Source organism: Monodon monoceros, unplaced genomic scaffold, assembly GCF_005190385.1.
Source record: "Monodon monoceros isolate NGI ecotype Baffin Bay Population unplaced genomic scaffold, NGI_Narwhal_1 Super_Scaffold_3, whole genome shotgun sequence".
Taxonomy (NCBI): domain Eukaryota; kingdom Metazoa; phylum Chordata; class Mammalia; order Artiodactyla; family Monodontidae; genus Monodon; species Monodon monoceros.
Window position 1 is genome coordinate 48,554,594 of NW_021703780.1, and position 21,766 is coordinate 48,576,359.

Genomic DNA, 21,766 nt, shown 5'->3' on the forward strand with positions numbered 1-21,766 from the left:
GTGGCACAGAACTTTACAGCAGAGGATATTCAAGCTGGGTCAATAAAGAATTCAGATGGAGGGCTATGAAAATGAATTTGAATTTATTGACAAAGTAACTCCACGGTTCCAAACAGAGGGAGACAAAAGCCACTATGATCTCCTACAATAGCTACTTATACTTTATTTACTGAGCATTTAGTTTGTACAAGTCCCTTGAACAGTGAAGAAAAGTATAAGATGATCCTTTAATGTTTTAAAATAGGAGAATAAAAGGGAGGGGGGATTGAGCTGTTGATCATAAATCAATCAGATGTGTCCTATTCTCAAGCAAAGTAAAAGATTACAAAGTTACAAATCAAACAAACAAACAAAGAAGCATACCTAATCTCCTACTTTCCTATAATTCTTTCAGAATCATAGCTGTGTTTGAATGTATTTCCTTATCCTGACAGGGAAGTGCCCAGCTATGCCAAAGCTGAAGTTTGGGAGGAAAGGTCAAAGGAAATAAATGACATGACTTGAATGGTTTCGGTTCTTTTCCCAAAAGCTATTGGTCTCATATATTTAAGGTACTTGTTTAGAGCAAAACATGTGGAGCATCTGCTGTCAGTTTAAGTTGAAGGGTGGGTGAAGGAAGCGAATATTGTGTGTATCCGACCAGACCTGGCTCTAGGTAGAAGCAGTGGAACGGCTCTAGGGGTCAGCTTTACCTGGTTACCTGAGCTGGAGAAAGCTGATCTAGGACTTGTAAAAACAATACCTCCAACTCGAGGCCCAATCCATTGTGAGGCTCACAAGAAGGGCCAGACTTGAGGAAGCAATGGGATTTCTAGAAGGACATTCCAGGGCTGTTGAAAACTTTTTCCCGGGCAGTATGATGGTTGCTGGAAATTCTTTGGAAAGCCCGTGGTGAAGTGGCTGAAACAATGAAATGCAATTGAAGTTGGGGAAAATCAATCATTTTTACTTTTCTCCTTTTCTGTCATTAATAAAATATGATTGCAGATATACGATTAAAGATCTTAATTGGTAAAGAAATAAGTTCCTTATCTCTGCTTCTAACCTAGGAAAACAATAACTAATCAAACACATTTTAAAAGGTATACAAATCTGACCCCAAAGACAGCAGTGATGTAGTTCCCAAACTGCTCAGTGATTTCTCCTTTTTCCCACCTGAAACTTCTTGGTAATAGACATTTGGATTAGTTTTATGTTCTTTTCCTATTGACATAAAGTTATATCTGGTATCAGCATTCTTCTCAACTGGACCGTGCAGTATCGTCATAGCCCAGATTGCAGTAAAGACCAAGAAGGTGTGGTGGAGACATTAACCTCCCAGAAGTTAAGAGATGATGATTCCCAGGGGTGCTTCTTCAACGACCCACGATGAAGATGGAGTTTTTGTTTACTTCTAATCCATTGCAGCCTGATGCTTTTGTAAAGGATGAAACCGGACATCTGGATGTTGTGACTATCAAACTGGCATCCACATTTGTAAGCGTTCTCTCTCGATTTCTGTAATTGAACTTGTGGCAGACTGGACTCGGCTTGTAGACTGGCACCTGCCCACAGACCACACTTGGAGCCTCACTCATTTAGAGTGCTCTGTGGTTTGTTTTTGGGACGGTGATTTGCCCTCCCTGAAATTCTTTTCCCTATTTATAAAATGAAGTGGGAAGACACTGAAATCCTACGATTCTATCCTTTTTGATAGAATTTTCTTTTTACTAGTTGTGCCATCCAGCCTATTATCTACATGGTCTCTGTTAGGCCCCATGTAAACAAATGAGCAAAGAGCATCTTTTAGTTGAGGGTTTACAGTCTCTATTTTTGCAGAGTTGTCACTTAATTGTCACACCATCTGCAAGGTAGTGGCTCTTTGGACCAGCTACTTTGAGGGAGGACATGACTGCCTGAGTAGCTCTGGACTTTCTAGGGACACCCCCCTTATGGCCCCTGCTGTCCCCTGAGGGCTCCAGGTGGCATAAGGATGGTGCCTTGGCAGGTCAGCCCTGAGAGATGAAACTTCCATTTGCTTCACTAACCGAAGTGAGAGTACTGAGTTACAAGTAGGTCAGTTCTGTAGATGGCAAATCGCCTACAGCCTGAGGTCACTGGCTCCCTCTTCTCTCCCAAAACCTGTAGTGAAAAATACACACCCAAAGGTGGCAACAAAACCATCACTATAAAAGCTGTTGACTGTTGTAGTCTTGGATAAATGTTCAGCTGTGGAATGATTTTAATGCTAGACTGTTCCCCCACCCTCTCTGAATTTAATGAATGATAATAAAAGGAGGAATGGAAGAAGACATTTATCTAGACTTAAAAGTCACAATAACCATGGGTGAATGATTGTGCTTAGTCACTTTGTGTCTAGAGTTTATGTTTTTAGGATGTGTTTTAAATGCTAGGACCAAAATCTAAGTTTTAATGGATTTTAAACAGTCTTTTTCAAAAGAAAATTAGATCATAATGGGAAAGTTGGTGATTCTTCATGAACAAGTTATTTGGAAGGCTCCATGCTGTTTCTAAGAATTCAAGATGGTCACAACTTTCTGTGAGAAAATAGATACTGCAGATAGGCAAACCACTGTTGGTGCTTTTAGTTACTGACTTCCAGACTTCGTGTATGGTCCTGCGCCCATGTTAAAAAAAAATCACAGAAAATATATATGTCAGGTCATGCTCTTAAAAATTCTTTATTCTTAAGCATCTCTAAGAAAAGAAAAAAACCACCAATACTTCTTAATCCATAAATCCTCTCATTTGTTTTTTTTAAATTGGTTTTGTGGCAAATCAGGGTACATGACTTTCATACTGAGCCTCACTGATTTTTGATATATTGCAAGTACCCTTGGCCACATATGTGGTCATCATGTATGTTGGGTAAGGTAGGAACAGGGGGAGTGTGTACTAATTAGATGAATGAGTCATGCAGGAACACACACACACACAGATTTGCTTAAACACATCTTGCTTAACTCAATCTGCAAATTGTATGGCTGTTGTTCAACTGTCTGATTCATTTGTCACTGACAGGAGTGGGGAAAATTCAGCCCTTTCAGCTATATTTGCAGTCACTCAAGGTGTACCTGGTCAGCTACTGATTGATTTGGACAATATACTTTGTTGTTTTGGTTTTCCAAGTTTCCACTCTTAGGAAAAGTGAAGAGATTCACAACTTTGGAATTTATATGCTATCTTGAAAGAGATAGATTAGATAGATTAAAACAGTACTTGAATGTCCTCACAAAAATTCCAACTGAATGTAGACAAATGTTTTTCCTGCTGCATATCCTAGTTGTTGAATTTTAAAAAAGGATGTAATTTCTAGACTATTTTCCAGAGAGAGGCAAATAAACACCAGACTATATTTAACAAACCTTCAAGTTACACTGTCAGTCACTGTGATGTTTGCCTAGAGGCAAATTAAATATCTTCAGCACGTTTCTGAAGGAGACATTCAATCAGCATCACGATCTGCTCTCGATGTGTTAAACAGTTGAGGCTCATAGTTATGCTGTCTTCAAATTCGTTCTGTTGAGCCTGACCTTAAGAGAATGTAGAAAAGCAATTAGTTTTAAACAGTGGGAGTGCCATCAGAGTGAAGGAAACAAATTACACAGTGAGGTGATATTTTTAGTGATTTTTAGGGAGATTATTAAAAATGAAATCTGCACTAAAAGCTACGATTGCAATCTTTAAAGGTGGCACAGAGCAATGCATTATTTTCATACAGCTACACTCCCTAAATGGCACTCCTAGCCCCTTTCTGTGTCCTAATGAAAGGTGGTCTGGCTCATTAAACCACATCATGACTCCCCCTGGATAATCAAGCCAAACATTTCTTACACATGATTTGTTGAATTCAGCCCCTTTGCCTTGTCATTCAATTTTAGCAAACATTTACAGTGCATGCATCAGAAACCAAAACTGGGCTTTGCATTCAAAAATGTTGTTGATAACCCTTAACTAGACGTCTGTGTTTAGAATTTATGGTTACCAAACGGGAAAGGTGGGGCAGAGGGATAAATTAGGAGTTTGGGATTAACATATACACACTACTATATGTAAAATAGATAAACAACAAGGACCTACCATATAGCAGAGGGAATTCTACTCAATATTCTATAATAACCTATAGTGGAAAAGAATCTGCAAAAGAATAGATATATGTATATGTATAACTGAATCAGTTTGCTGTACACCTGATACTAACACAACATTGTAAATCAACTATACTCCAATATAAAATAAAAATTAAAAAATAAAAAAGTCACATGTTTGTGTATTCACACACGCAGACATGCACACTTTTTTGGTTTAATCATTTTGTTTTAGTTTTACTTTTTGTTGACAGGATTAGCAAAATGTCATTCTATTGAAATTTCACTTCTTTTTATTTAACTTGTAGAGCTATAGCTAAAATCGACAGAATTGTTAAATGCTCAAATTTGCTGTCTGTGTGTTATAGTCACTTACCTATATGCAGGTTTCTAATGCCAAGGAAGAAATGATCTTAATGTTAAGGGTGATCATCATAAAAATCATATTTATGAAAATCAGACACATGCTGTTCTCATAGTGTCCTGCGTGGAAGCTCTCACATGGAGAACTGCCTGGTACACTCTGTAGAGCCAATGTAGATGCCAGTGCAGTTCAGTAATAAATTTATGAGCAGGAACAATACAAATGATCATGATAACTAACAATTACACGTGCTTACTCAGTCCCAGAGACTGTTCTAAGTCGTTCACATCTGCTGCATTCACTGAATCATCCTAGCAGCTCCAAGAGGGGTGTACTATTTTTAACCTTAGCTCTCAGATGTGGAAACTGAGGCTCAGAGATGTTCAATAACCTCTCCAAGGTAGCATGACCTTGAGGAAGCTTGTATGCAAACCTCAGCAGTTTTCAGGGTCCCATTCTCTGCTACTGTGCTCTATGGCTGAACGTTAGGGGCAATTTTGCTCATCAATATACTCAGCATAATTTGATTAAAATATGAATAGTCAAAGGATGTTAGTACAGGCAGATACTATACACTAATTATAATTGATTCAAATATGCAGATTTAAAGAATTATAATATAGGCCGCTGCAATATCTGAGTGTGATTAGGTTACATAGAGTCAAAGATCTCAGTCTAGGAAGATGCTTCCAGGGTCTCCATTTAACCAGGCACTTAAGCACTCCTACAGCCTCCTCCCTTTTCTCCCTAAGAGATAACTGAGTTAGACTCGGGCATCACACTTGCTTCTGTGGCTGAAATGACTCTAAGCACAGTCCTCTTTACAGTGGGTACAAATCAGTGTCCCCAAAGCTAATCTGGAGAAATCAACATCATGAAATTAGGTTGTTGAGATTTTCTGGCATGTGTGTAAATTTTCTCACTTGGATAATAATAGGATAATTCACATTATGAATGGAAATAAAATTAGTGAATAAATATTAATGTCTTTAAGAGACAGTGCAGAACTTAGAGAAAGCATTTCTAAAAATAGGTGCCTTTTTGAAAACTGAGTAAATAAAATATTTCGGTTTAGTTTGCATCCAAATTACAGACTTGTTTTGAGTTAAGTTGGTCTTTGATTTTTCTGTAATACCTTCATATCTCTAAACAGTTCTGACATAATTCTTCAACGTTTTAAATATAACTATCATGTTAATTAGCTCACTTGGTCAGAATTTGGTTTAAATAACAACATGATCTTGGGTTTACTTCTCATATGGGTCAAAACAGTACATTTATGTGTAAGGATACAGAATCCGGAGCCAGACTTTCCGGGATATAAGACAAGCTCTAACATGTCAACTGTGTACCTAATGTTTATATGCTTCAGTTTCCTCATCTGTATAATGTTTGGAAGAATGTATGACACACCACAAACACTGTAAAAATGATGATTAAGGGGAAAAAAAAGTCCTCAAGTTTAAAAAGCAATCATAATCTCATTCTTGGTACTAAATTGGTACTAAACCATTTGATAATGGTGTTTAAATTACCCTTAGGGAAATTATATGTGTAAATAGGTACAGATTTCTGACTCTCTAATGTCATCATATACATTATATTTTTATTCCTTTTCTTTCTAAATAGTGGAATGAACTTACAGCAGCAGATCCTAGCTCTTTTGAAAAGCACACATCTCATATTATGTAATCACTAACACAAAACAATTGTTTTCTTCAGAATATATATAATACAGAGTTGAAGAATCTACATCAAAAATGCTCAGCTATGATGAGGCTGAGATTGAAGCCCTTTTCACAAAGGATGTTTTGTTATCTGGTGGATTTATATTGGACAGGATTGCCAACTAAAATCTCTTCCCTTGAAGGTTGCAATGTTGCATAATTAGTTTGCTGTTGCAGTCAGATGGCTAACAACCTTTATTCTAATCCCAGTGCAGAATGAAATAGACTCTCAGAGCTGGAAGGAACCTTGAGGTCACCTAGTTCAACTTGCTCATATTATAGATGAGAAAACAGCCTCTGGCAGATTAAATGTCACCCAGCTAGTTAGTTAGCTGTCCATCAGGATCTCGGAAAAAAGTTGCATTTTTAAATGGTTATTTCAGTTATCTGTTTCTGCATAAAAATTAGCAATAGATAACAAAGTGGCTAAAAACAAGTATGATATATTGCTTATTAAATTGTTGATTTTTTTGAATAAGGTTGTGATTCTCTGCATTGACCTGGTAGGCTTTCTGCTCCATGTGGTGCCACCTAGAGTCACTTACACAGATCCGTTTATCAGGAGCTCTGTGGAGAACCCTCAGTTGGGGCACCTCAGTTCTCCTTTCCATGGCCTCTTTCTCCATATGCTGTCTTGGCCTCCAGGGAATCTCCATGGAGCCTCTCTCTCCTGCAGAATATTCTGTGACTGAAATGGCACATGTTTTAGCCTTAACTCTTAACATAGTCTTCCTTTCAATGACTACACATTATTGTCTTTAAAGCTTATCTGTAAAAACCCATTTCAAGAAATTATGCTATTGGGATAATTTCCTTACAGGATGGTGGCTGTGTTACAAGACAATGCATCTCAAGAGAATAAATCCCAATGTATAAGTGGTTATCAAAACGACTTGTGTCAAACTTGCGGATAACCATTGGTGAAAGAAAAATATTATGGTCCAGACCAGCATAATATGAGGCGGCGTTATAATAGAGTGTAAATTATGGAAGATGTGTTCATTTGGAGCTACCCATGTGCCTTCTGACCATGGTGACAGATAATTTATGTGGTCAAAGTCAAAAGAGCAAGTTGTGAGAACACAATATTTTAACACGTAGAACTGATGCTTCTCTAATTAATTTCTTGCATTGCTTCACTGAAACAATCCTACAGTAGACTGTAGGACTAGGATGAAACTTTCCAGAATATGATAAACAGCAGGAATATTCACATTGGCTTTGGCAGCTACTGTTTCTTTTTTTAATTGAAGTATAGTTGATTAACAGTATTATATTAGTTTCAGGTGTCTAGCATAGTGGTTCAGTATTTTTATAGATTATACTCCATTAAAAGTTATTACCAGATAATGGCTGTATTTCCCTGTGCTATGCAATATATCCTTGCTGCCTATCTATTTTATATATAGTAATCTGTATCTCTTAATCCCATACCTGCATCTTGCCCCTCCTCCCTTCCTTCGCCCCTCTGGAAACCACTAGTTTGTTCTCTATATCCATGTGTCTGTTTCTGTTTTGCTATATACATCCAATTGTTTTATTTTTTTAGATTACACATATAAATGATATACAGTATTTGTCTTTCTCTGACTTCTTTCACTGAGTATAATATTCTCTACGTCCATCCACATTGCTGCAAATGGCAGAATTTCATTAATTTTTATGGCTGAGTAATATTCCATTGTATATATGTACCACATCTCTTTTACCCATTCATCTGTTGATGGGTACGTGGGTTGCTTCCAAATCTTGGCTATTGTGAATAATGCTGCTGTGAACATCGGGGTGCATGTATCTTTTCAAATTAGTGTTTTCATTTTCTTCCAGATATATACCCAGGGGTGGAATTGCTGGATCAATCATATGGTAATTCTATTTTTAGTTTTTTGAGGAATCTCCATACTGTTTTCCATAGTGGCTGCACCAATTTACATTTCCACCAACAGCATATGAGGGTTCCCTTTTCTCCACATCCTCAACAGCATTTGTTATTTGTAGACTTTTTGATGATGGCCATTTTGACAGGTGTGAGGTGATATCTCATTGTGGTTTTGATTTGCATTCCTCTAATAATTAGCAATGTTGTGCATCTTTTCACATACCTGTTAGTCACGTATATGTCTTTGGAAAAATGTCTATTCAGTACATCTTCTGCCTAGTTTTGATTGGATTGTTCATTTTTTTGATATTGAGTTGTGTGAACTGTTTATATATTGTGGATATTAACCCCTTGTTGGACATATCATTTGAAAATATTTTCCTCCCATTCAGTAGTTTCTCTTTTTGTTTTGTTGATTTTTTTTTTTTTTTAGCTGTGAAAAAGCTTTTAAGTTAAGTCCCATTTGCTTATTTTTGCTTTTATTTCTTTTGCCGTAAGAGGATGATTCAAGAAAATATTGCTACAATTTACGGCAAAGAGTGTTCTGCCTATATTCTCTTCTAGGAGTTTTATGATTTCGGGTCTTAACACTTAGGTTTTTAATCCATTTTGAGTTTATTTTATATATAGTGTGAGGATATGTTCTTATCTCATTGTTTTATATGTAGTTGTCCAGTTTTCCCAACACCACTTATTGAAGAGACTGTCTTTTCCCCATTGTATATTCTTGCTTCCTTTGTCAAAGATTAATTATTGTAGGGCTTCCCTGGTGGTGCAGTGGTTGAGAGTCCGCCTGCTGATGCAGGGGACACGGGTTCGTGCCCCAGTCTGGGAAGATCCCACATGCCACGGAGCAGCTGGGCCTGTGAGCCATGGCTGCTGAGCCTGCGTGTCTGGAGCCTGTGCTCCACAACGGGAGAGGCCACAACAGTGAGAGGCCCACGTACCACGAAAAAAAAAAAAGATTAATTATTGTAGCTGTGTGGGTTTAATTATGGGCTCTCTGTTCTGTTCCATTGATTTGTCTATTTTTGTGCCAGTACTATACTGTTTTGATTACTGTAGCTTTGTGGTATAGTCTGAAGTTTGGGCGGGTGAAAACACCAGCTTTTTGCTTTTTTCTCAAGATTGCTTGGCAATTCAGAGTCTTTTGTGGTTACACATGAATTTTAGGAGATATTTGTTCTAGTTCTGTGAAAAAAATTCATGGGTATTTTGATAGTGATTGCATTAAATCTATAGATTGCTTTGGGTAGCATGGACATTTTATCAATATTAATTCTTCCAGGCCAAGACCATGGGACATCTCTACATTTCTTTGTATCATCTTCAATTTCCTTCATCAGTGTTTTATAGTTTTCAGAATATAGGTCTTTCACCTCCTTAGTTAAGTTCATTCCCAGGTATTTTATTCTTTTTGATGTGATTTTAAATGTGATTTTAAAAACATTCTCTTTCTGATAATTCATTATTAGTGTATAGAAAAGCAAAAGATTTCTGTATGCTTCATCTTTATCCTGAAACTTTGCTAAATTCATTTATTTGTTCTAATAGTTTTTTTTGGTGGAGACTTTAGGGTTTTCTATATAATGTGTCATGTCATCTATAGATAGTGACAGTTTTACTTTTTCCCTTTTAAGTTGGATGCCTTTTATTTATTTTTCCTGTCTGATTGCTGTGGCTAGGACTTCCAATACTATGTTAAGTAAAAGTGGCAAGAGTGGTCATCCTTGTCTTTTTCCTGAATTTAGAGGAAAGAATTTCAGCTTTTCACCATGGAGTATGATATTAGCTGTGGGTTTTTTTCATAAATGGCTTTTGTTATACTGAGATAAGTTCTCTCTATATTCAGTATGATGAGAGTTTTTTTTAATCATGAATGGATATTGAATTTTGTCCAATGCTTTTTCTGGATCTATTGAGATGATCATGTGATTTTTATCCTTCCTTTTGTTAATGTATTGTATCCCATGATTGACTTGAGAATATTGAACCATCCTTGCATTCCTGGAATAATTCCAACTTGATCATGGTGTATGATCCTTTTTATATGTTGTTGGATTTGATTTGCTAATATTTTGTTGAGGATTTTTGCATCTATACAAAATTAAAGATATGGGCCTGTAATTTTGTTTTTTTGTAGTCTTTGTCTGGGTTTGGTATCATGGTAATGGTGGCCTTGTAGAATGAATTTGGGAGTGTTCTGTCATCTTCAATTTTTTAAAAGCAGTTTGAGAAGTGTGGGTATTAGCTCTTCTTTATATGTTTGGTAGAATTCCCTTGTAAATCCATCCAGTACTGGACCTTTGTTTGCTTGGATTCAATTTCAAATTCAATTTCACTACTAGTGATTGATCTATTCAAATTGTCTGTTTCTTCTTGATTCAGTCTTAGCAGCTTGTATGTTTCTACAAATTTATTTACTTCTTGTAGTTTTTCCAATTTGTTAGCCACTGTTTCTTTATTTCAGATAGTGAGATTCGATAAACCAGGCAGCTGTCAATATATCAACATTTAAATATTCAACCATAAGACTAGAAAAAATATTTCCAATGCATATGTAATAAAAAAAAAGTGAAGGCACGAGAACACAACTTTGGGTGTGATTTACCAAAAGAAAGAATGAGACTTCAGTGTGTCTTTTATTTGGGATGAAGATTATTCTGGCCTTGACCCTATAGTGAACTGCTGCAGCCAGTAACTCAGAAAGGAAAAAAAAAAAGTGCTTCCATTAAACTGGCAGCCTCCTAACAAATTTTGCCCATCAGCATGCACACACATCAGTCATGAAGCCATGTCTTCCATGAGGCTTCTCTTGGCCACTCTCAAGTCCTTGACACACACCTTGTCACTGACAGCTAGTATGCAAATTGCCTAAAAGCTCCATTAGGCTAATCTAGGCAAGGGAAGCCCATCTGTCAGTTCTGTGACACTTTCCCTTTTGGATCCTCATGTGGGAATATGTTCTTGAGACACCCAGTTGGATGAATTTGTGCCAGTGTCTGGAATCACCAACCTTGGAGGAAATTGTCACTTCTACTTTTTTTATAGACTTCAATATTTGATTTCGTCTTCCCCCTGCTACTAAAGAATAAAATTTAAATGGATGGGAAAGTTTTCTATTCTAAATAAAAAAGGACACATTATTATTTTATGCACAGAAGAAGGAACATGATGAGCCCTCTGTTTGGGAAATCATGGTATTACTGGGTGTTTTCCAATACTGTGTGTGTGGTCTGCTCTTCACAGGAGAGAACACACAATTTCAAATTAACTGGAACTTGTCAGCTGTTGCTGATAGAGGTTGGAAGTTTTGGGGAAAAACAGTGGCATGACGTTATTTCAACAGGCCTGCCTATTAAAGGCATTGATTAGAAATGGCCTCATGATTCCTATCCCCTCTTTCTTCTTTTTTAAAAAAGACAACAATTACATGTAAGCAATTGGAAAAGGAAGTCTAACCCCCTTGTTCCAATGGTTTTATGAGCATACTCAAGTCTCTTGCCCATCTCAAGTTGAAACCCCAAGAGAAAAGTTAGAATTGGCAACAGCAGATTCAGAAAAGCACCGATAACTATGATCATTGGTATCTGTTCATTATAAACAAACTTCTTCTATCCATCTGGTCTACCAGAATGGTCCACTCATGTTTCTTTCTAAATAAAGGTAGAGTGGCATAAAAGTAATGTTGGCCTCACCAAGCTGGGAAAGAAAACATTAAGGATCAGAAAATAGTTCATAGAAATGTACAGTAAATTATAATCTAGAACCAGAAAGATAAAATGTTTCCTCTTTTTGAAAAATTCACAATTCTATGTCAAACGATGTATGCAGGTATATGAAAGGTTTACGATTGGACAGGACTGATGCTTTTGATCATTTTGGCACCTAAATGGTTAATTTCATCAGATTTAGAGTCTGCTTTCCATTTTTTCAGGAAATGGTCCAAAAAATGGACTGTTGTTATTGACAGGACTACCAAACTAGTTATTATTTGCTAATAATGTTGTGTTAAAAGTCTAAGCAGAAAAAAAAAAAAAAAAAAAGTCTGAGCAGAGCATCTTGCCAGAGAGAGAGTAAAACTTTTACGCCCAACAGTGTTTGGATGAGCAAGATAATTATACCCTTGTCCACAGCAGATGCTCTGTTCTTCGCTTTGGCAGTTTCCCTGTTCAGTGTGCAAATAATTTTCTCCACTGAAGTTGGTGGCTATTTGTGACAAATATATTTCTTTTCCAGCAAAGAATGGATCTTTTCCATCATCACTCACAAATAGCCACTGAATGGAGTTTTTATTGTTTTAAACACACACGCAAATCTGATATGAAGCAGAAAGAAAGTTATGTTCATGTCCCATAGCCATCAGAGGATGTGATATGAAGAAAGAAGTTATTTACCAAACTAGTTGGAAAAATACATTGTAACAATTATTTCAATATCTTTATTAAAATCAAAATTTTCAAATTATGTCTCAATGTTGATAGGCAAATGAATTTTTAATTCAAGTATACACAAGTTCAGTTTATAATGGAATAGACGTTTATTTACATGTATTGATATTTACAAAGATCTTATGAGCTCTCTCTATCTCTATATTTTTGTAACAGGCAAAATTTAGTTGATACATACATAGTGAGATCTACAATATGGAGTTCACTTCCCTCACAGTTTTGACAGACATGTGTGACTGTCCTATGTTTGAAAAGATGAGCGTATTCTTGGCCAGTGATGAGTAAATATATTTCCATAACTTCTCTTGGCTTAGCCCAGCTGCTATAACTCTATCTATAAGCAGCAGGCTAGCAGGTGTTTGGCAGAGAGCTGCAGAAGGAGAAGAAAGGAGGAGATCTATTTTCCATATCTCCTTTTTTCTGTTCTTCACACAGGCCCCCATCAGTAGAAAGGCAGGCACAGCCTCTCCTCAAGATGCCATGTTTTCACAACCATATAGCACAGCATACATTTATCTCATAAAACTAAGAATATAATTGGGGTTTAGGTTTCTGGATTATCCCTGAATCTACCAAGAACAATCACTATTGACAGGATTTTTATGGTAAAATTCAACATCTAGCAAATGATTAAGTACCAACTGAAAGACTGGTCCTCAGTACAGTAAGTCTCCTACATACGAACGAGTTCTGTTCAGAGAGCGCATTAAGTCCAATTGGTTCATAAGTCCAAGAAAGTTAGCCTAGGTACCCAACTAATACAATCAGCTGTTTAAGTTCACACAAATAATACATAAAAAACAAACAAAAAATAAAACATTTTTAATCTTACAGTATAGTACCTTGAAAAGTACAGTAGTATAGTACCACAGCTGGCATACAGGGCCTGGCACTGAGTGAACAGGCAAGAAGAGTTACTGACTGGAGGAGGGAGAGGAGGTGGGAGATGGTAGAGCTGAAGGATCATCAGCTATAGGAAATGGAGGGCAAGCTGCAATTTCACTCATGCCTGACGTTGATGGCACAGGGTCTGGTTCCTTGCTGGAACCAGCTGCACATTCGCTTCTTTGAAAGGGCACAAATTGAAGGTTCGTATGTAGGGGACTTACTGTGTATACATAAGTGTTGAGGGTCAGGGCCCCATGCCCTGTCCTCAACTCTCCAGTGTGCCAAGTCAGGGATAGCTACTAAAGGATGAAATACTGCACAGAATATTTATCACCAGCAGAGGCAGGAGGAAAAGCGCCCCTAGATAGAGCCTTAAGCAGGGAGGAGATAAATCTGCCTGTGATACAGGTTTCTCAGAGGAGGTGGAATTTGAGTCAGGATATGTAGGTTTTCTCCTACCAGTGGGAGCCAGGAGGAGGGCATCCCACATAGAACAAGAGCACTGATCTGGAGGCAGTAGATTCCACTTTGCCAAACTTTCAAACACCACGATTAGGTGAGATGGCGCAAAAAAGGATAAGTGGCCTGTTTGAACATTGACATCATTTCTCTCCTCTTCGAAGTTGCAGCTGAAAAATAATGAACAATCCAGTACAGTCTTGAGAAGATACTAGACTATGATGTACAGTCCTATTCTAATAAAGATCTAATAACTCACATACTTATAAATATAGTTCTAGTTGTATGTAAGAGTCACATTGAGATATTATTGAAGATGGTATCAGGACACTAGGATTCTAGGTGCGTGCAGGGTTAAATGAGATTAGTGATAACTTCCACTCACATGGCACTGCCTGGTCATTGTTATCTTAGATCTTCAGTGTGAGATTTTCACCTCTGTTTCCAGATGAAGAGAATTGAGTGTGCGTGGACCATTCACAGAACTGAATGGCTGCTTCAAATGGCACATCCCAAGTTATAAATAACTGAGCCAATCGTGTGTAAAGTTGGGAACTTCCTTCCCAGTTGAATGATCAATGAGGAACCAGGGACATAGTCCTCCTGGTCTCCTCCTTCCTTTCACTTAACCTTTCCCGTACAGGCTGCACTCCGTCCTCTCATTTCTTTCTTTTTAAAATTAATTTTTACTGGAGTATAGTTGATTCACACTGTTGTATTAGTTTCAGGTGTACAGCAAAGTGATTCAGTTATACATATACATATATCCACTCTTTTTTAGATTCTTTTCTCATATAGGTCATTACAGAGTATTGACTAGAGTTCCCTTTGCTATACAGTAGGTCCTTGTTAGTTATCTATTTTATATATTGTACTGTGTATATGTCAGTCACAATCTACCAATTTATCCACCCTGCCTTTCCCCCAGTAACCATAAGTTTGTTTTCTACATCTGTGACTCTACTTCTGTTTTGTAATTAAGTTCACTTGTACCATTTTTTTAGATTCCACATGTAAGCGATGTCATACGGTGTTTGTCTTTCTCTGCCTGACTTACTTGTCCTCTTGTTTCTAATCACGTATCTGACATATCTATCCTTTCACACCCTTCCCCTGTGGGAAGGAGCTTATATACCTTCAGTATAAACAACCAACTTGGGGATATTATTTTCTCTTTGTTGAGAATTTTTTCAGGTTTTATGATGAGGTCCATTTCTATCAATGTTGAAGCATTTTTAGTGGTTTCTGGGTTTATCCTCGTGTCTGGTTTTTGTAATAAATACATACAAAAATGGGACTGTAATCACGTAAAGAGGAACTACCTGGTTAAGCAAATTTTACAAAATATTACAGAAAAAAATATATCCTTCTCATGAGATAGCCCAGAAAAGGACCACACACTTTTTCCATTATGTGTGTATAGCTGAATCTGTTTCTCACCTCACTTTCATTCTTTAGGAATTACCACCAGGGTCTCTTGGTTAAAAAAAAATGAGTTCGAACCCCAAACAAAGGAATATCATTCTCCCTCAAATAACTTAATTACTCAGAAATGCTTTTTGGCAAAACGCAGTTTCTAGCATCTTCCATCTCCCTGCAATTTATCCATACTCTGGATTACCTCATTCATTCATTCTGACAGGGGACTGTATTTGTATCATTGCCTGACAGATGTGTTACATGTTTCAGTCTTAAAATATTCGACTCTGAGCTCAGGGCTGCATACTTGGGGGATGATGTTAAATCAGCCTCGGCGTCGCACTGCTGCCATCACGCCAAATAACTCAGGGGAAAATGATAAGGGTATAAAGAGATCAGTAAGGCAAGAGAACCTATGCTTTCAAAAGTAAGGCAAAATAGGAAAAAGACTCTCAGTGAAGCACTGGGGAGCAAGTAAAGCAAGAGCAGGCCGTGTTTGGGACACCCTTACACCGCGGTGAGCCATTACCCTGTGAGTAGTAAATTCTCTTACGTTTGCCTAACTCCTGTAATATAGTTCATGCTAAAATACAGCCGTAAGACTCACCGGTACATCGATCAGCCTGGCATTGCTCTCTCTTCTCTCCTAATAGAATAAAATGAGGACATGCCTGATGAATGCTGTGCAGGACAATCCCAGATCATTTCTATGGGAGCCATCACAACGGAGCAGTCTCCCTGCTTAAAGAAGATCTGTATGACTCATATCTTTGTAAAGGTGAAATATGCAAATACGCTTCTGCCCTTTGAGATGATATCACTCAATGGAGCTCTCATAAGTGCCTGGTTGTGTTGGATTTTTTGGTGGAAAACCAGCAAACCGTAGAAACTGGCAGTCTGGAAATGACATCCTTTATTGAGTCATAGGCACTCAGATGTGCATCAAAAAGCAATCATTTCCTTTTTTTAGCAAAGGCATTGCATTATTCTAAATTTGAAAAAAAAATGAGAATCACTTGCAGACAGAAGAGAGGAAAATTTATGAACATTTGGAAATAAGAATTTTTTTATATGCTAATGATCACGGAGACTGTGTGAAGATGGTCCAGCTTTCCTCAGCTGCCGCTAAGGTGCTTGGTCCTTGGGGTGAGGCCCTCGCTTCATCCTGCGACTAGCACTGAGTCCAGCAGCCCCCACCTAGCACTCGCCTACACCATGGCCTCCGTCTTGGAGCTCGCCTGCATCTACTCAGCCCTCATCCTCCACCATGATGAGGTGATGAGCACTGAGGATAAAATCAATGCCCCCAGTAAAGCAGCCAGTAGAAATGTTGAACCTTTCTGGCCAAGCTTGTTTGCAAAGGCTTTGGCCAGTGTCAACATCAGGAGCCTCATCTGCAATGTGGGAGCAGGTGGACCTGCCCAGCAGGAGGTCCTGCCCCCTCTGCCACTGGTGCCCCAGCTGAGAATAAGAAAGGAGAAGCAAAGAAACAAGAATCTGAAGAGTCTGATGGTGGCATGGGCTTTGGTCTTTTTGACTAAACCTCTTTAGTAACACGTTCAATAAAAAGCTGAGCTCTAAAAGATAAATAAATAAAAAGGTCCAGAGCCCTTGAATATCAGTTGAAGGAAGATAGTCTTTAGCATTTCATGATTTTCTTTCTTTTTTTTTAACATTTGGATAAAGTGTGAAAATTAGGAAGATAAAATTAGGAAGATAAAGCTCAAGGTTGTGTGCAGGACGGATTACAGTATCAATACTTGGAGCCTGGGAACAGGAAACACAATTTGGAGACAGGAACATTGATCCATATGTGAAGTGAAGTGCTCCCAGACAAGAGCAGAGGCAAGGGAGTGAATGGAAAAAGACAGATGTGAGAGGCACCGTGAAGGAAGCATAAACAGGACTTGGTTGCCCGGATGAGACAGAGCCATGAAGATCAAAAACAGATGTATCCAGATGTTAAGTCACCAAAGCACAGTTGATCTGTGAAAAATGGCTGCTAAGTTAAAGTTGAACATTCAAGACATAATGTGTTATGAAACGTCGCTGCCGTGATTTGGGGCAACACGTGGAGATGCCCGGAAGCACAGCAGGCATCCGGAAAAGGGCACCAGGGGATGCAGGCTGAAAGCAGGCTGTGGGCGGAAAAAACAGCATGTGGGAAAGCATGGGTGCAAATGACCACAAAGGATTCACATCTGAAAGTGGAAATCCCTGATTGGTATGCGGAGGGGTACAGGGGAGGCTGGGGAGGCTGGTGGAGAAGAAATGGCAGCAGGTTTGCTTAGAAGCTGATGAAATTTAAGCTTTAGGGTCCCTCCTCTTCTCCACCCTTTTCAATAGTCCTATATCTAATCTTATATCTTCATTCTGTATTCTTCTTCTTAAAAAGTCCAATGACCATCCAAATTGGACACATAAACTTTAGCCCCACAAAAGCCACATTCTTCTATTGCCTAGAAGTGTGTTCACATGGTCATACGGGCTTGGAAAATTTGCAAAAGGTATTTTGATAACAGCTGGTTAAGACCCTGTCCTTTTCCACGTCAACTGCCCCATCCTCACTTTTCCCAAGCGGTGGTGGTATTTTGGAATTCCGCTGAGGGGACGCTGGTAGAGATGAACTTAGTCTGGATACATGCATGCTTGTGTTAACGCTAGCTGTCCTGTGGTAAGAATGGTTTCCAAGAATCTCAAACTGCCCACTGTGTGATCTTCTGGGCATTGTGGCAGTCATACACGGCCACGAGATCCTAGTGTGTTAGGTGTGTTGCCTCTGGCCCCTAACACTGCAAGTATATGGGAAGGAGGAGAAAAAGATTTATTTGCAAGATCTGAAGCCAAAAGATAAGTCTATGCAAAAGTCTTCCCAATTTTTTGTCCCCAAATTTGTCATCCCAACCATTTATAAGCCATTACCATTAATGAGTTGTGAGGCTGAAGAAAAAAAATATTCTAAACTATCGATTAAAAATATGTATAACTCATTCACTTTGCTGTACACGTGAAATTAATACAACATTGTAAATCAACTATACTCCAATAAAAAATAAAACATAAAATAAAATAAAATCTATTCCTAAAAAAAATAAAAAATATCTATTCCTCTCTATCAGCCACTAGAGGACAGACAGAATTACTTTTTTATTCTCTCTACGGAAAATATTATGAAATTACTGTCATATGATGAGAGAAAGAGTATGCAGACCAAAAACAAAGGAGAATTATTTTTGAAGTGTGTCAGGGAGTTAACATTGTTATTTCAACACTTTCAATGCTTATGTTTTTTAAAAAAATTATCAGCTTTTTAAAATTGCTGATTTGTTGCAACATTTCTTCATTCTAAATGAATATTCATTTTTGTAACCAATTTTATAAATTTTATTCTTTTTTTAATGAATCCTCCTGCCCCCCATTTGTAGTTTTAGGTACTACAAAACCTGGATCTCTCCCTGCATTGGGGGGTTGATCTTAATTTCATAATGAAGTACATAATCTTAATGTCTGGCCCAACCAACCATGCAGACCATTTTGGAATTAAACACCTGCTGTGATCTGAATGTTTGTGTCCCCTACCCCCACCAAATTCATATGTTAAAATCCTAATGCCCAATGTGACAGTATTAAGATGCGGGGAGCCTTAGGGAGATGCTTAGATCATGAGGGTGGAGCCCTGGTGAATGGGATTAGTGCTCTTATAAAGACCCCACAGAACACCCTTTGCCCCTTTGCCCTGTGAGGAGACAGGATAATCTGGGACCTGGGAGAGGGTCCTCACCCAACCATGCTGGCCTCAGATCTTGAACCTCCAGCCTTCGAAACTGTGAGAAATATAAAATTCTGTTGTGTATAAGCCACCCAGCCTATGGTAATTTGTTATAGCAGCAGGAAGGGACTAGCAGCATCCATTGCTTTCAGCTTTTGTGCGTTCACCCTTTTTACGTTCTGTCATCTAGCTCTACTCTATAATATCCTCATCCTCTAATTCTTATAATTACAGAATGTCTTAGTGGTTTATATATTAGTGGAACACATTACTATTCCCTAATACTCTATATCTCAATGCAGTTTAAAAATAGTTCCACTCTCTGCATAACATAGTATTTGAGAAATATATTTAACCAGAACTTTAATACTGGTTCAAATCATAGATAAGTGGTTCGAATCAAAACTGCAGAATATAAACCAAAGTTAAGAAGATCTCGACCTGTAACATTATTCCATGTAGAGGATTTCAGGAATTATAACTAGTTTATTTAGTAAAGTATTGTCAGAAGTACACAAATGATCTTGAATGGAGAGAGATTACCTACCAGCTATCATTACTCCGTTAAAACAAATGTTATATAATTAAATATTAAGTGCTAAATAATAATGGAGTCATTTTATAACAGAATATATAAGATGTATTCTAGCCCACAGGAAGACCACTCACTGAAATTGAAGTTTATATAATGGACAAATTTGGAATGTCAGTGATCATTTTTCTGAATTTTCCCAATCCCTCTGTGTCTTTTATGAAAAAGAATCTGTAAGATTAGGTAGGGATAAGACATGAGGATATTGCTTGGTCACTAGAAGTAATGTATCAGCTACAGACCTAATTTTCATTTTCTTCCATGCATAAACAAGTCTTATCTTTATTTGACCAGCCAGGGTATGATAAGTAGCTCAAAGTAGATAGAACACATTGGGTCACCCCATTTTCAGTCTTCTCATCATGAGGAAGCAAATGCAAAACATGCATATTTTTGTCGTTATCTCTGTGCTCACACAAGATGGTAGAGTGTGTCCGCAATAGGAACTGGTGGCCAAGATTAGAGGTGTGTCTTTCTGTCATTCTCAAACTGCTAACATATGACACTAACTGTCCTTGCCAGACACCTTAGTACTGATTGAAATTAATGACTAGTGGAATCTAAGTAAGTAAAAGGAAACCTGTCTTTGCACATAGCACAGCCAGCTCTGAGGTGAGTAGACAGTCAACAATGTAGAATAATGTAGTACAGTTGTCCCTTGTTACCTGCCAGGATTGGTTCCAGGGCCTCCCTCAGATACTAGAATCCACAGATGCTCAAATCCCTTGTATGAAATGGAAATGGGGTGGAACAGTCGGCCTCCGTGTCTGAGAGTTCGGCAGCCTTGGACATGGAAAGCAGGCTGTACCCCAAACAGTGCTTCTCGGCTAGTGGTGGGTGTATTAGGGTGTCATTCTTCTGTTTGCCTAAACTGGAGGACTTTAGGCATTAAGAAGGAGTTCTGCCACTGTGGTGTAGTCTGCACTTTGGGCATCTTTACTTTCCTCTGTTGAAATCAGAAACCAACACCAGAGGATGCTGGATTCTACTGGTTAAAAAATATTCCTTTGCCAAGAAATGTCTTAAATATGGCCATAACTCATCTGAGTAAAAGTCACCACAGTGGTAGAGAAAATTCCATGTGGTTAAGTACCTTCTCTCATTTTATTTTATCTCTATTTTTATGAAAGTAATTTTCTCTGATTTCTGTAAACCACTAGGAAAAGCAATCAAATTAATTGCATTTATTGTCTTTGAGAACTCTGGTTATAAAAGTTGACCATTTCACAGTTCAATTCATTCCCATACTTAAAACAATAACCTGAGTAGTAAAATATGTTTTTTAAAAAATTTATTATGAGAAATGTAACTTACAATAAAAGAAATAGATGTTCTCATAAGAATTATCATTGGTACTGTTTCTCTTATCCTTTAATAGATGTAAATATTGACCACATTTTGGTGTATATCAATTTTCCTATCTTTTATTTACTTTCTATCCTGCAATTATATGTGCTCAGAACTCTATGCTAACTTTACCTGCCTGAACTGTTTCTCTATTTTTGTCTCTTTAACACTTAAAGAGTAAGTGTCACTGGTTATATTTTATCTTTTAAAGTATCTTCTCATAATAATATTTACTTTTATATATTATTGTTGCACTTACACAATGAATTCTCATATGTTCTGTTTTACATATGTAGCACAGATTAAATTTGTATTGGTTATCTGAGAATTAGAACTCTTTGGTCTTTCTTTGGTATAATATAAATTTTCTCTAAATAGACCCCTTCTTCAAGTCAAAATTCTGGACAGAAATTTTAAAGCTAGCAACTTCAGGAATTCTACGTATAGGAAAGAAATAGTTTATTTGCAAAACTATAAGGAAGTGTAATTCTAGGCTGCTTTCCTGTCCATGTCTTATAAACTTGAACAAGTTGATTACGCATTATCTGCCATAGTGTTGGGTTCTGTATGATGTTGGTTATAAGCAGAAGGGGTGCTGTGATACATATGGGTTTTATGTTACATACATAACAATATGTAAAGCTGGCTTATTAAAATGTTTAACTCTACACACTGTTCATTAGACCCATTTACTGAATTACAGAATCCTTATAAAATTACAGATATTATGATTTCAAGGAGGCAGCTTTTATCACTACTGCAATAGTTAGTACTATAGTTAGT

At 37.6% G+C, this 21,766-nt stretch overlaps 1 protein-coding gene and 1 pseudogene across 9 annotated transcripts in view; both read left to right on the forward strand.

The window, feature by feature from the left end:
* Positions 1-21,766, forward strand: part of RBMS3 (RNA binding motif single stranded interacting protein 3) — a 711,536-nt gene that overhangs the window by 126,391 nt on the left and 563,379 nt on the right. The window lies entirely within an intron of this gene.
* LOC114907260 lies at positions 16,422-17,491 on the forward strand (annotated as a pseudogene).